The sequence below is a fragment of the Echinops telfairi genome, unplaced genomic scaffold (genome assembly GCF_000313985.2).
Source record: "Echinops telfairi isolate 266 unplaced genomic scaffold, ASM31398v2 ScPeMD7_3533;HRSCAF=4204_1, whole genome shotgun sequence".
Classification (NCBI taxonomy): domain Eukaryota; kingdom Metazoa; phylum Chordata; class Mammalia; order Afrosoricida; family Tenrecidae; genus Echinops; species Echinops telfairi.
The window spans coordinates 2779281-2792439 of NW_022107432.1; the positions used below are offsets into that span (position 1 = coordinate 2779281).

A 13159-nucleotide genomic window follows, 5' to 3' on the forward strand; every position below is an offset into this window, starting at 1 on the left:
TTTATACCAGTACCACACTGTTTTGACCTCGGTGGGTGTGTAGTAGGTGCTAAAATTAGGTAAAGCAAGCCCTCCCACTTTGTCCTTCTTGAGTTCTCTGCTAATTCTGGGCTTCTTCCCTTTCCAAATGAAGTTGGTAATCAGTTTTCCCAATTCTTTGAAGAAGGATGATGGCATTCATATTGGGATAGTTTTAAACTTATATAGCGCCTTGGGCAGAACTGACATCTTTACTATATTGAGTCTTCCAATCCACGAGCATAGAATATTCTTCCATTTGTTGAGGTCATTCTTGGTTTCTTGTAATAGTGTTCTGTAGTTTTCCTCCTACAAATCTTTTGGTTTGTTCAGTCAGGTATATTCCTAGATATTTCAATTTGTGCTTGGCTATTGTAAAGGGTACTACCTTTTCAATTGCCTCTTCTGTGATATTGTCTGATGTGTATAGTAGTCTGATAGATTTCTGTTTGCTGTTCTTGTATCCTGCCACTCTGCCATATACCTCTTTCTCTTCCAACATGCCTCTTGTGGAGTTTTGGGGATTTTCAATATATATAATCATATCATCTGTAAATAATGATAGATTTGCCTTTTCCTTCCTTAGATGAATACCTTTGATGTCTTTACTTTGCCTTATGTTGTTAGCTAGGACCTCCAGTATGATGTTAAATAGGAGTGGAGATAGGGAATTCTTGTCTGGTCCCCATTTTCAGTGGGATTATTTTCATCTTTTCTCCATTTTCTACCATGTTGGCTATTCATCTTTCATATATAGCTTGTATTATATTGAGGAATTTTCCTTCAATCCTGTATTCTTGAGTATCTTAAGCAGATGCCTTTTCTGCATCTATCAATATTATCATGTGGTTCTTATAATTTTTCATGTCAATGTGGCGAATAATACTAATGGTCTTTCATATATTGAATCATCCCTGCATCCCTGAATTCCACTTGGCCATGGTGCATTATTTGTTGTATATGTTTTTGTATTCTATTGGCTAGTATTTTGTCAATGATTTTTGCATTGGTGCTCACTAGATATATTGATCTGTAGTTGAGGGGTCCTTTCCTGCTTTAGGTATCAGAGTTATACTAGCTTCATAAAGATATTTTGGGAGTTTTCCGTCTTTTTTTATGTTCTGGAAGAGTTTTTGTAGGATTGGTTTCAGTTCTTCCCTGAATGCTTGGTAGAATTCTCCAGTGAAGCCATCTGACCCGGGGAATTTTTTGTTGCTAATCCTTGATAACCTTGTCTATTTCTTCTATTGCTACTGGTCTGTTGAGATTCTTGACATCCACCTGGGATAGTCTAAGGAGGGATTATTTTTCCAAGTATTTTTCCATGTCTTCCAAGTTGTCGAATTCATTAGAGTACAGGCCTTCATTCACTATATATTCTTACTCAACCTTTTGAAGATTATTGAAATACCTCTTGATTTTTTTTAATTTTTACTTATGCTATAAAGTATAGAAGTAAATCCTTGAAAGGCAAATGCTGTTTTTATTACTACATTATTATAAAAGATGATAAAATCTGTATTATGTTTCAGGGATTTGAATGGCTTATAGGAGAGACACTGTATATAGGAGTATAAATGTGTATGTGTGTATATATAAGTAGGTAAACTATATTATAGTAACTTTAAATTCATTATATTTTGGTGCCCAGTTTGTTTTGGAGGGGGTTGTTTTGTCTTTTTTCTATAGTAAATTAGGTGAGTGAGTATATTTAATAATATTTTGGGACTAAATCATATTGTTCTGGTCCTTGTGACTTGTTTTTGAGAGGATGGATATTCCTTTTAATTTCTTGTTCTCTTATATTTATCAGGCTACCTATTGCTACAAATAGGCATGTACAAAGTTAATGGTTAATTCTCTTTCACTTAATATATGTAATTTGTGTAATTAACTGTGGTTTAAAACACATAATAATTGTCTCATCATGTTCTTAGTGCTATTGTTCTTGTGTTCACCCACTGATCTTAACAAGCCACAAAATTTCAGTATTGTGCCCTTAGTACAGTTCGACATTACCCTTCCCATTAAAGACCTATTATCTTTCTGACATAAATAAAGCTGTTTCCACGCAGATAAGTCCTCCCTAGAATACTAATAATTCCACAAAGAAATACCTGTCATAAAACAATGACACAGAGCAGTATTCATGTGTTTATTTTGTGTTAAGTAATGGATGAGGCTGTGGTTTCCAAATGAAGTCTCTTGTTTTATGACTTTCCCATTGCAGCCAACTCTGCACTCAGGCCAATTTGCTCATTTGGTTTTAGCTTTGTTCCAATAAAGTGAATAGCACGTTTGATTTCCATATGGACTGCTGAGTTGTGCCCAAAGAAAACCTGCAACAACCGAAACCTGTGATTCCTGTAACTGAAGCTGATCACCTTGTAAATACGCACATGTGGACAAAAAAGAATGACTTGCAAAGTGAGAATTATGAGTATACTGGTTGAATTATTTATGTAATAAGTAATGAGTTCGGTACTTAAAGATAGAAGACTCATCTAATCCTTATGGTATGAGTTTAAGACAACTGGAAGCTGTATTTGAGAGGACAAAGGACAGGAAATTTGTGCTAAGGAATGTATACATATATATTTATTAATGACAACAATGCACCTGCTCATGGTTTTGAGGGAAACGTTCACAATCTTTGAAAATGCATTAGCAAGATGGAAGCGTTGCTTTCAGAAGGTTATCAACCTCAAGGGATAATACATTTTAAAAAATAGCTTCACATTTTGATATTTTTGTCTATTAAATATTTTATAATATTGTAGCAATACTTTCTATGATATTTTACCAATACTTTTGGACTTATCTTCCTATCTAAAGAGATTTAACTATAAGTAGGGATTGCTAGTTCCATTGAATTTGAGGCTCGTGAACACCTAATAAAAGTCATAAATAGAACATACACTGTAGACATACTAATATTTGACTAAATAGTTAGGTCTTAAGGTACATGGCACGGAATATAGATCAAATGCATTTAAATCAATTTTTGTGATGATTCACATAAGAGTCATGTGGATATCTTAAAAAAATGATAGAATGATGTACATTTATACTGCCCCAAAATGATAATACACCACAAGATTAAATTGTAGGAGAGTCTAAGTGGCTACACATACACATAAAGATACAGAATATATTAATCTGGACTATTTTCTTTGAAAAATTAAGGACATATTCTGAGCCTTGTCTAAGCAAATGTGGGGATTGTTTTATTTTATAGTTGAAGATATAGAAAGTCAAGAATGGATCTGGCCTTGAATTTTTTTTGTAGATCTTGCAAAGTTTGGTTTTGACTTTTGATTTATTGGAGCAGTTATGAACACTTAAGGATTTATGTAATAAATAAGTGTTGAGCTTTATTAGGTTCATTTTTGTCAGAACTTTAGTTTTTAATACAAATCCTTTCATAATCTCGAAGACTTTCATTTTCAATTTTCATAAGTCTATTGACTATTAATCTCTTTGCCAAGGTAGTGATGTTTGAATCTTGACATTAAACTGAAGATTTTCCTCTTTCCATCCAACAATCCATTAAAGACTTCTGTCTCAGTCTCTGTCTTAAACCAATATTAATCAACATGAACTTTCAGAGATGCAGTGTTAATTGGCTTTCAGTATCCTAGGATGCTTCTAAGTGAGTTTTCTTTATTGTAGGAGCAATTAACAATGGAAATCTTGGGGAAAGTCTGAAAGAACTGACTTCTTTGCATATTTCTAGTGTTTTTTTTTTCAAACATCACTATTTCTAATTTGCCCACTTGTCAGCCATCTGGAAGTACTAACCATATTCAAGAAAGGGCTCTATTATAAAAACTGTATAACTCTAATTTATATGCTTTGGGATGTTTTTCTTATGCCAGCTGATTCTTGCAGTACATCCCTACAGCTCCCAAACTGTGACAAACAAGATTTAATAGGTGGATACTTTTTACTAGTTTGCTTTACATTCATTTTTTTCAGAAATGATGTGCAAGAATGACACAATCAATTTATAAAATTTCACCAAAACAAATAAAGGGGGAAATGGGCAGAATATATAATTTCCTAGATGGGAGGATTTAATTTCATAAAGATAACAATTTTTCTCTTGGTAATTCATAAATTCAACAGATTAAAAAATTACCAAATTACCAGGATGATTCTAAAATGTAACTGAAATACAAAATATTAACAATATTGAAAATGTCATGCAAATAGCTAAGGGATGATCATATCTAATATAAATATGAGTAACTATACACATCAAGTATAAATGTAAAGTAACTAAAAGAGATAGTATTTGTGTTAGTCTGGGTTGACTAGAGAAACAAATCCAGAGGCACTCAAATATGTATAAGAAAGAACTTTATATCAAAGAATGCCATATATATTTGAGTATAAGCCAAACCAAATATCAGCTGAGGCACCTAGTTTTACCACAAAAGCTGCATAAAAAATGTGCTGGGAAAAAATAGCTTATACTCAAGTTTATATGGTAATTGCATATTAAGAAAGCATCCCATCCCACTCCAGATCAAGTCGATAAGTCCAATATTAGCCTGATACCAGTCTGTAAATTCTTCTTCAGACTCACACAGCCTTGCAATAATGTGGAACGCAGGAAGATTGCAGGCCAGTGGGTGGAAAGTCTTGTGGATCTAGTGCTCATGGAAGCATTTCTGGCTGGCATGGGTCTCCACGTGGCTCCTCTAGCTCCAGGTCCCTGGCAACCATCAGCTTAGCTCCATGTAGCTTATCAACAGGCATGTCTTGCTGGCAGAGAGTGTGTCCTGCATCCAGGGAGCTAATTATCTCTGTAGCACCTTCAAATGAGGTCATCAAGCTGCAACCTGATTGATAGGCTGAACTCTACTTCTTCATTCTTAGTAGTCTCAAGTTGGCACCAGATTATATAACTACCACAATATTAATTAAAGACAAGGAGAAGAGATCAATGGAACAGAATATGTGCATGCATGTGTGTGTGCTTCAAAAACTGTTGAAAATGCAATTTAAAATAATATAATTTTTCATTAATTTTTGAAGCAAATATGTGGTTCAGTTAATTACTTAAAATGGCTTTTCTAGACATAATCCTCCATTATTTTAAAGTCTCCTCTTTATACCTGTAATTTAAGGAGCACTAGAGCTATTGGGTAAGCCTTGGACTGCTAATCATAAAGTTGGGGTTCAAACCCACCAGCTACTATGCAGAAGTAAGATGGGGTTGTCCATGCCCTTAAAGTTTCCAAAGGTTCAAAATCCTATATATGCTCTCTGTGAGTCAAAATTGATATGGCAGTGAGTTTTATTTATTTGTGGCTATAGTTCTATTTCAGAATGTGTTATCTATTATGCTAATGAGGTAGAGTTCTATCTTGAATCCATACCTTTTTATAAGATACTACTCAAGTTCCTATCCTTAGTTTCCTTGGGGATGTGGTCTACAAATTAATTGTCATTGTTAATAACTATGTTAAACTAGAACTAACTTCCTCTTGTAAGCTGTTCCCTTCATAGGAAAACTTCCATCTTCTTAATTAAGATGGAAGCAAGTGAGGCGTGGTAGTGTATAGGTTATTGAAGAAGGAGGGAGGAAGGATCGCGGGTAAGAACCACATATATGAAAGGTTCAACAGGATATTTTTGTTGATTTCATTTTTTGAGATGGACTGTATAAATATATATAGTATGGTTCTTTAAACCCCCTCTCCTAAAAAAAATAAAATCCCTCCAGATTTCCTATCCCTCAAATCTAAAGAGTGGTCTTAATGGATTTAAAAGAGAGAGAGAGAGAGAGAGAGAGAGAGAGAGAGAGAAAGTAAAATGAAAATGGACTTAGAGTCTTTAGTGACAAACAAGTTTATCTCCCCAAACAAACAAAAAAATGCAGGATGCTCCCGTCAAGGAACTGGCTAAGACTAGATCTATTGTTCATGTGTACTTCAGTGTTAGTGTGTCCTCTACCTAACCTTTTGACATCAGAAGGCAAGACCTGGATTTTGAGAAAGATGCAGTGTTGGTGACAAATGCCCCTTCCTGGCAGAGCCTGAGCAGAAGACTAGTGCTAAGTTACCTGGCAATAAACACCAATCAGACACTAATCACCTTAATAAAAGACCCCAATCTAGGCCAAGGAGCCCTGCTGGTGTAGTGGTTACACTTTGGACTGTGATCTACATTGTCCTGAGTTTGAAACCATAGCAGTTGCGTGGGAGAAATACTGTGCTCAGAAACCCACAAGTGGTCACTATAAGTCATCACTGATTCAATGGCAAAGAGTTGGGTATTTTTGGTCTAGGCCTGGGGGAGTAAATTTAGTGATGGGATTCTCTGTGCACGCCTTTGCTTGATTGAAGAAGGGATGCCTTATTCTTTTGCTTTCAATCATTTTGCATCTCAGCAGGTGGTGCTGAACAAAATAGGCTAAGTTCATTTTCTTGGTTTGGACTTGGGGACTTGAACCAGCAGGCTACCCTTGTAATCGGTTCCCTCTTTCCTACCCACTCTCCCTCTACCCTCCCAGTATCGCCACTCACACCCCTGGTCCCGCAGGGATCATCCACCCTGGATTCCCTGTATTTCCAGTTCCTATCTGTACCAGTGTACATCTTCTGGTCTAGCCAGACTTGCATGGTAGAATTCGTGTCATGGTAGTGGCAGTGGGGAGGAAACATTTAGGAACTAGAGGAAAGTTGTATTTTTCATTGTTGCTACATCGCTCCCTGACTGGCTCGTCTCCCCTCCGAAACCCCTCAGCAAGGGGATCTCCAGTGACCTACTAATGGGCTTTGGGTCTCCACTCTGCACTCCCCCTATCATTCACTATGGTAAGATTTTTTGTTCTGATGATGCCTTATACCTGATCCCTTCGACACCTCGTGATTGCATAGGCTGGTGTGCTTCTTCCATGTGGGCTTTGCTGCTTCTGAGCTTGATGGCCGCTTGATTACCTTCAAGCCTTTAAGACCCCAGACGCTATACTTTTTGATAGCCGGGAACCATCAGCTTTCTTCACCACATTTGCTTATTCACCCGTTTTGTCTTCAGCGGTTGTGTCGGGAAGGTGAGCATCATAGAATGCCAATTTAATAGAAGACAGTATTCTTGCATTGAGGGAGTACTTGAGTGGAGGCCCAATGTCCTTCTGCTACCTTAATACTAAACCTATAAATATAGGCACATATATCTATTTCCCCATCCTCACATAAATATATTTGCATATGTACATGTCTTTATCTAGACCTCTATAAATGCCCTTTGCCTCCCACTGGCTATACTTCTTATAAGACATACTTGTTTGTTATTTTGGAAGTCCATGATACTTTCAATAATCTTTACCTAACCATAATTCAAAAATTATCATTTTCTCCAATTTTCCTTATTCTATGTCCTACTTTCAATTACTATGTTGCAATTGAAAATATCATTGTTTGTGTCAGGTCTTCAACATTTTAAAGAGGTTTTATTCAGCAGATTTACCCAATTCAAGACAGTATTTGATTTCTTGACTATTGCTTCTATGAACATGAATTGTGGATTCAGGCAAAATGAAATCCTTGGTAAACTGCAATTTTTACTCACTTTGTCATGATGTTACCTATTGGTCTAGTTATGAGGATTTTGGTTTTCTTTACATTAAGTTTTAATTTTTATTGAAAACTGCTATCCTTGATTTTCATCAGCAAGTACTTCAAGTCTTCCTCACTTTTAGTAAGCAAGCTGTGCCAATCTCATGTCACAGGTGGATAAGGCTTCCTCCAGTCCTGATGCTGTGCTCTTCTGTATATGCTCCAGCTGCTCTGATGATTTGTTCAGCATGCGGATTGAATAAATACAGTAAGAGGATACAACCCTGATGTACACCTTTCCTGATTTTAAACCATGCAGTATTTCCTTCTTCTGTTCACACAACTTCCTCTTGATCCATGTACAAGTTCCCCCAGAGCACAATGAAGTGTTCTGGAATTACTATTCTTCTTAAGGATATCCATAGTTTGTTATGCTCCACACAATTGAATGCCTTCGCATAGTTACTAAAGCACATGTGATCAACTATACCTTGGTCCACATCCTTTTCTGAATCTGGCCTGGATTTCTGGTAACTCCATGTCAATGCATTGCTGTCGTCCTTGTTAAATGAACTTCAGTAAAATGTGTTTGCATGGGCTATTAATGATGGTGTTAGGTAATTTTCTCATCCTGTTGAGTCATTTTTGTTTGGAATGTATATAAAAATGGATCTTTTCCAGTCAGCTGGCCAGGTAGATATGTTCCAAATTTCTTGACATAAAAGATTTGGTGTTTCCAGTGCTTCATGAGTTGTTGAAGCATTTCAATTGGTTTTCCATCAACTTCGGGAGCTTTGTTTTTGGCTAATGCTTTCATTGAAGCTTTGGCATCTTCCATCAGTATTGTTGGATCTTAAAATTGTTGAATGTCAACATTCTTTTTTTGGTATAATGATTCTGTGTATTCTTTCCTTATTCTTTTGATGTTTCCTGTATCATTCAGTATTTTGCCCATGGAATCTTTCAGTATTGCAACTAAAGGTTTGATTTTTTTTTTAATGTCAAATAATTATGTTTAAGATATTTGAGTGTGTTCTTCCTTTTTGGTTTTATAACTCTAGGTTTTTGCACATTTCATTATAATACTTTGCCTTTTGAAGCTGTTCTTTGAAATTTCCTGCTGAGTTCTTTGCTCAGCTTTTAATTTTTCTATTTGCCTTAGTTATTTTATTATTAAGAACAAGTATCATATATCCATTTACATCTTTTCTTTTTTTCTCCCTTTTCCTTGCATTTTGAGGATATTTTTTCTTTCTTCATGTATGATGTTCTTGATGTCATTCCAAACTCATCAGTTCTTTAGTAATTAATTTTCAATGCATCAAATCTGCTCATGAGATATTTTCCAATTTCAGGTAGGATAAATTCAAAGTCCTCTCTTACTTTTTATGGCCTTGTTTGAACTTTCTTTAGCTTCAACCTAAACTTGCATAGGAGCAATTGATGATCTGTTCTACGGGTGGCCCAGGGCCTCATTTTAGCTTCTGATATTTAGATTCTTTAATTTTTCTTCCCCCCAACAAAACCAAACTAAAGCTACTCTTATGGAATTAATTTCGACTGTCAGGCTAGAACTGTGTCTATGACTGTAACTGTTAACTGTAGAGTAGCTGGTGGTTTTGAACTTTTGACATTTGTTTAGCAGCTTAACATGTAACTACTATTCTACCAGGGCTCCTTTGATTTCTGTGTATGCCATATGGAGTAGTCCATGTGTATAGTCAATACTTATGGTTTTGAACTAAGGTATTTTTCACGAAATAAGTCATTGGTCTTGCAGAATTCTATCATGAGATATGCAGCTCTCTTTACACCAACAAGGCCATATTTTCCAATTACTGTTCTTTCTGCTTTGTTTCCAACCTTTGCTTTCTGATTGCCAATAATTATTAATTAATGCATCTTGACCACATAGTTGACTAATTTTAGAATGAAGATGCTAATAAAATTTTTCATTTTCTTCTTCACTCCCTTTAGTATTTGTCATAAAATTAAATAACAGTTGTAGTGACTAGATTTCCTTGTGTGTGGATAGATATTATCCTATCACAAATTAATTATGAAATGTCTTTTTTTTGAAAGTGACTTTGGACTTTGTTGCTTCTCAGGTAGATGGTTGCTTTTTTATCTTAAAGCCTTTAAGACCCCAGACACAATATCTTTTGATAGCCAGGCTCCATCAGCTTTCTTCACTATATTTGCTTATGCACTCATTTTGTCTTTAGCAATTGTGTTGGGAAGCTGAGCATCATGGAATGCTAGGTTATTAGAACAAAGTGTTCTTTCGTTGAGGGAGTACTTGAATAGAGGCCCAATGTCCATCTGCTACCTTAATATTTAACATATAAATATATGCATATATAAATCTATTTACTTGTTATATATGTATCAGTCTAGGTACTTTAGAGAAAAAAATCCACAGCAACTCATGTATAAGAGAGTTTTATGTAAAGAAAGTGTGCATCACGAAAACATCCCCACCCAATGCTGCCCAAGCCCACAAGTCCAACATTAACCCATACCCAACACCAGTCCACAAAGTCCTTCACCTCACAAAACAGAGGCAATAATGCCGACTGCAGGAGGAAAGCTGAGTCAGTGAACGAACAAGCATCTCAGCACTAGCAGCGGTCTCCACACGGCTGCTCCAGCACCCAGGGCTGCATCGGGATAGGTCCATGTAGCTTCTCCTTGGGGATGTCTTGTAGGAAGTCAATCTTGCAAGCTGAAGCAGGGAACTGCTAAGGCAGCTGCACCCTGGTGCGACCATCACAAAGCAAGAGACCCGAGAACTAGAAAGGCAAGGCTCACCACCCATTTATCCCTCCGCCTTTCAGTTAGCCCCACATGTGATTATCGGCCAGGTTGGCACAATTAACTAACTCAATATACAAATATATTTACATGTGTACATGCCTCTATTTAGACTTCTATAAATGCCCATTTGCCTCCTAGATCTTTCCTCTATTTACTTTTACTTTCCTCTTGTCCCGCTATCATGTTCAGCTTTCATTTGCATTTTTTAAATTCCTCTTGTTTACATTGCCCTTGATCAAGCCCTACTAGGCATTCTAAGGCCCCCTCTCCATCAATTTTAAATCACTTGTTGTTCCCTTGTCCCTGGGTTTCTTAACACCCACTTCCTTTTCCTCACCTTCCCCTCTCCTGTGTTTCCCAGAAGTCATTAGTTCCATTATTTTCTCCTCTGGATTGTTTATCTCACTTACCTTATCTAGATCGACATGCAGAGACAATAATAAACACAAAAATAAGACAGAGAAAAACCAAACAATAAAAGAAAACAACACAAAAACAACAAAAACCCAATGACAAGCCCTTCCCCAAAAGCTTTAAATAGTTCCAGATTTGTTTGTTGACCTTTAGGAATGTTTTCCAGTCCAGTCTGGTGGAGTGCCATGCCCTGGCCCTAAAGTATTTTTGGCATTCATTGCTTTGTTCCCCTTGCTGCTCTCTTCCATGCAGTTAGCATGGAAGAAGCACACCAGCCTGTGTGATCATGAGGAGTCAAAGGGATCAGATATCCGGCATTAAATACCCAGAACAAAATAATGATATCAATGTGAATGAGGGGGAGGTAGTGGAGTGGAGAAACAAAGCCCATCTGTAGACAATTGGGCATCCCCTTACAGAAGGGTCACAAGGAAGAGATGAGCCAGTAAGGGTGCAGTATAGTACCGTTGAAACATACAACTTTCTTCTAGTTCTTTAATGCTTCTTCCCCCTCACCAGCCCATCATGACCCCAATTCTACCTTACAAATCTGGCTAGAACAGAGCATGTATACAGGTACAGATAAGAGCTGGAAACACAGGAAATCCAGGACAGATAACCCCCTGAGGACCAATAATGAGAGTAACAATACCAGGAGGGGAAGGAGAAGGTAGGAGAAGAGAAGGGGAACTGATCACAATGATCTACTTATAACCCCCTCCAAGGGGATGAACAACAGAAAAGTGGGTGGAGGGCGACATTGGCCAGTGTAAGACATGACAAAATAATAAAAATTTATAAATTATCAAGGATTCATGACTGAGAGAGGATGGGAGAGGGAGGGGTGAAATGTGGAGCAGATACCAAAGGCTCAAGTAGAAAGAAAATGTTTTGGAAAATGATGATGCAAACAAATGTTAAAATGTGCTTGACACAATGGATGTATGTATGGATTGTGATAAGAGCTGTTCGAGCCCCCAATAAAATGATTTTAAAGCAAAACAAACAAAAAAAATTGAAAATGAGTGTGACAATTTTTCTTGAATCTGTCATTCTTGTCATAGTAAACTATGTGATTGTCTGATTTAAAATGGGCAATACCAGTCCATTTTAGCTCACTAATGCCTAACTTACTAATTATTATTTAATATTATTCCAAAAAAATTACACTTTTACACACAGTTATAAGATGACTCCCTCCTGGTGTTTTCCTTGCAGATGCAACTGAACAGGTCATCATAAAGGTCTAGTTTTTTTGACAAAGCATTCTGGAACCTCCATGCCGTTTACTACAATTAAGATGTGCTGGCTGTTTGAATACATCTGAAAGGATGTATGTGCCTTTCAAAGAAGAGGAAAGGACCAGATATTGATCTAGCACAGCATCAAGATGAAGGGAACTACGAAGCATACTCGGGTGTTCACCATGTGGAAACACATTGATCTTTATGTAGTCCATCTTGTTTTTGACAATTTCCACCATCCTAAATTCATACCTAGCAAGTATTAATAATGAAAAGATGTTTGCAGCTGCTTCTTCTCATTTTGAGCTGTCCTCCATCAGCAAATGGCTTTAATCCGTCTACATCATTATGGTCTACTTTACTTTTTTTTTTTTCACTTTCTTTTTTTTTTTTCCGTTTAGCATTTTATTAGGAGCTTTTACAGATCTTATTACAATCCATAGTTCCATTAGATCAAACATAGTGGTGCACTTGCTGCCATCATTTTCAATACATTTTCTTTCTCCTTGAACTCCTGATATAAGTTCTCCTTTTTTTCTCTCTCTTTTTTAACATTTTATTAGGGGCTCATACAACTGTTATCCCAATCCATACACACATCAATTGTGTGAAGCACATTTGTACATCGTTTCTCAAAACATTTTCTCTCCATTTAAACCCCCGACATTAGGTCCTCATTTTTCCCCTCCCTCCCTGCTCCCCCCTCCCTCATGAGCCCTTGATAGTTTATAAATGGGTATTTTGTCATATCTTGCCCTGTCCGACGTCTCCCTTCATCCACTTTTCGGTTGTCTGTCCCCCGGTCTACTTTACTTTTGAAGGTAACTCTTCCTCAGTCTTTTGACGTGAGGGGCTCATTTTCTAGCACCATCTCTGAAAATGCTCTGTTGTTATTCATGAGGCTTTTAGGATGTGACAATATTCCACTGCTATTACTAAGATTTTCAGGGTCAAATTCCTCAGAAGTGGAGATCCTATTTCTTCTTTATAACTTGTTCTTAGTCTGGAAGCTCTACTGAAACCTGATCACTTTGGGTGACCCAGCTGATATTTGAAATACTGGTGACATAGCTTCCAAGATCACAGCATCAAACAAGT

At 36.8% G+C, this 13159-nt stretch overlaps 1 non-coding gene across 1 annotated transcript; it reads right to left on the reverse strand.

The window, feature by feature from the left end:
- Positions 1-12115: 12115 nt before the first annotated feature.
- On the reverse strand, positions 12116-12249 carry LOC115871229. Its single transcript, XR_004047180.1, has one exon. It is a non-coding gene; the product is annotated as a small nucleolar RNA SNORA22 (small nucleolar RNA).
- Positions 12250-13159: the final 910 nt, after the last annotated feature.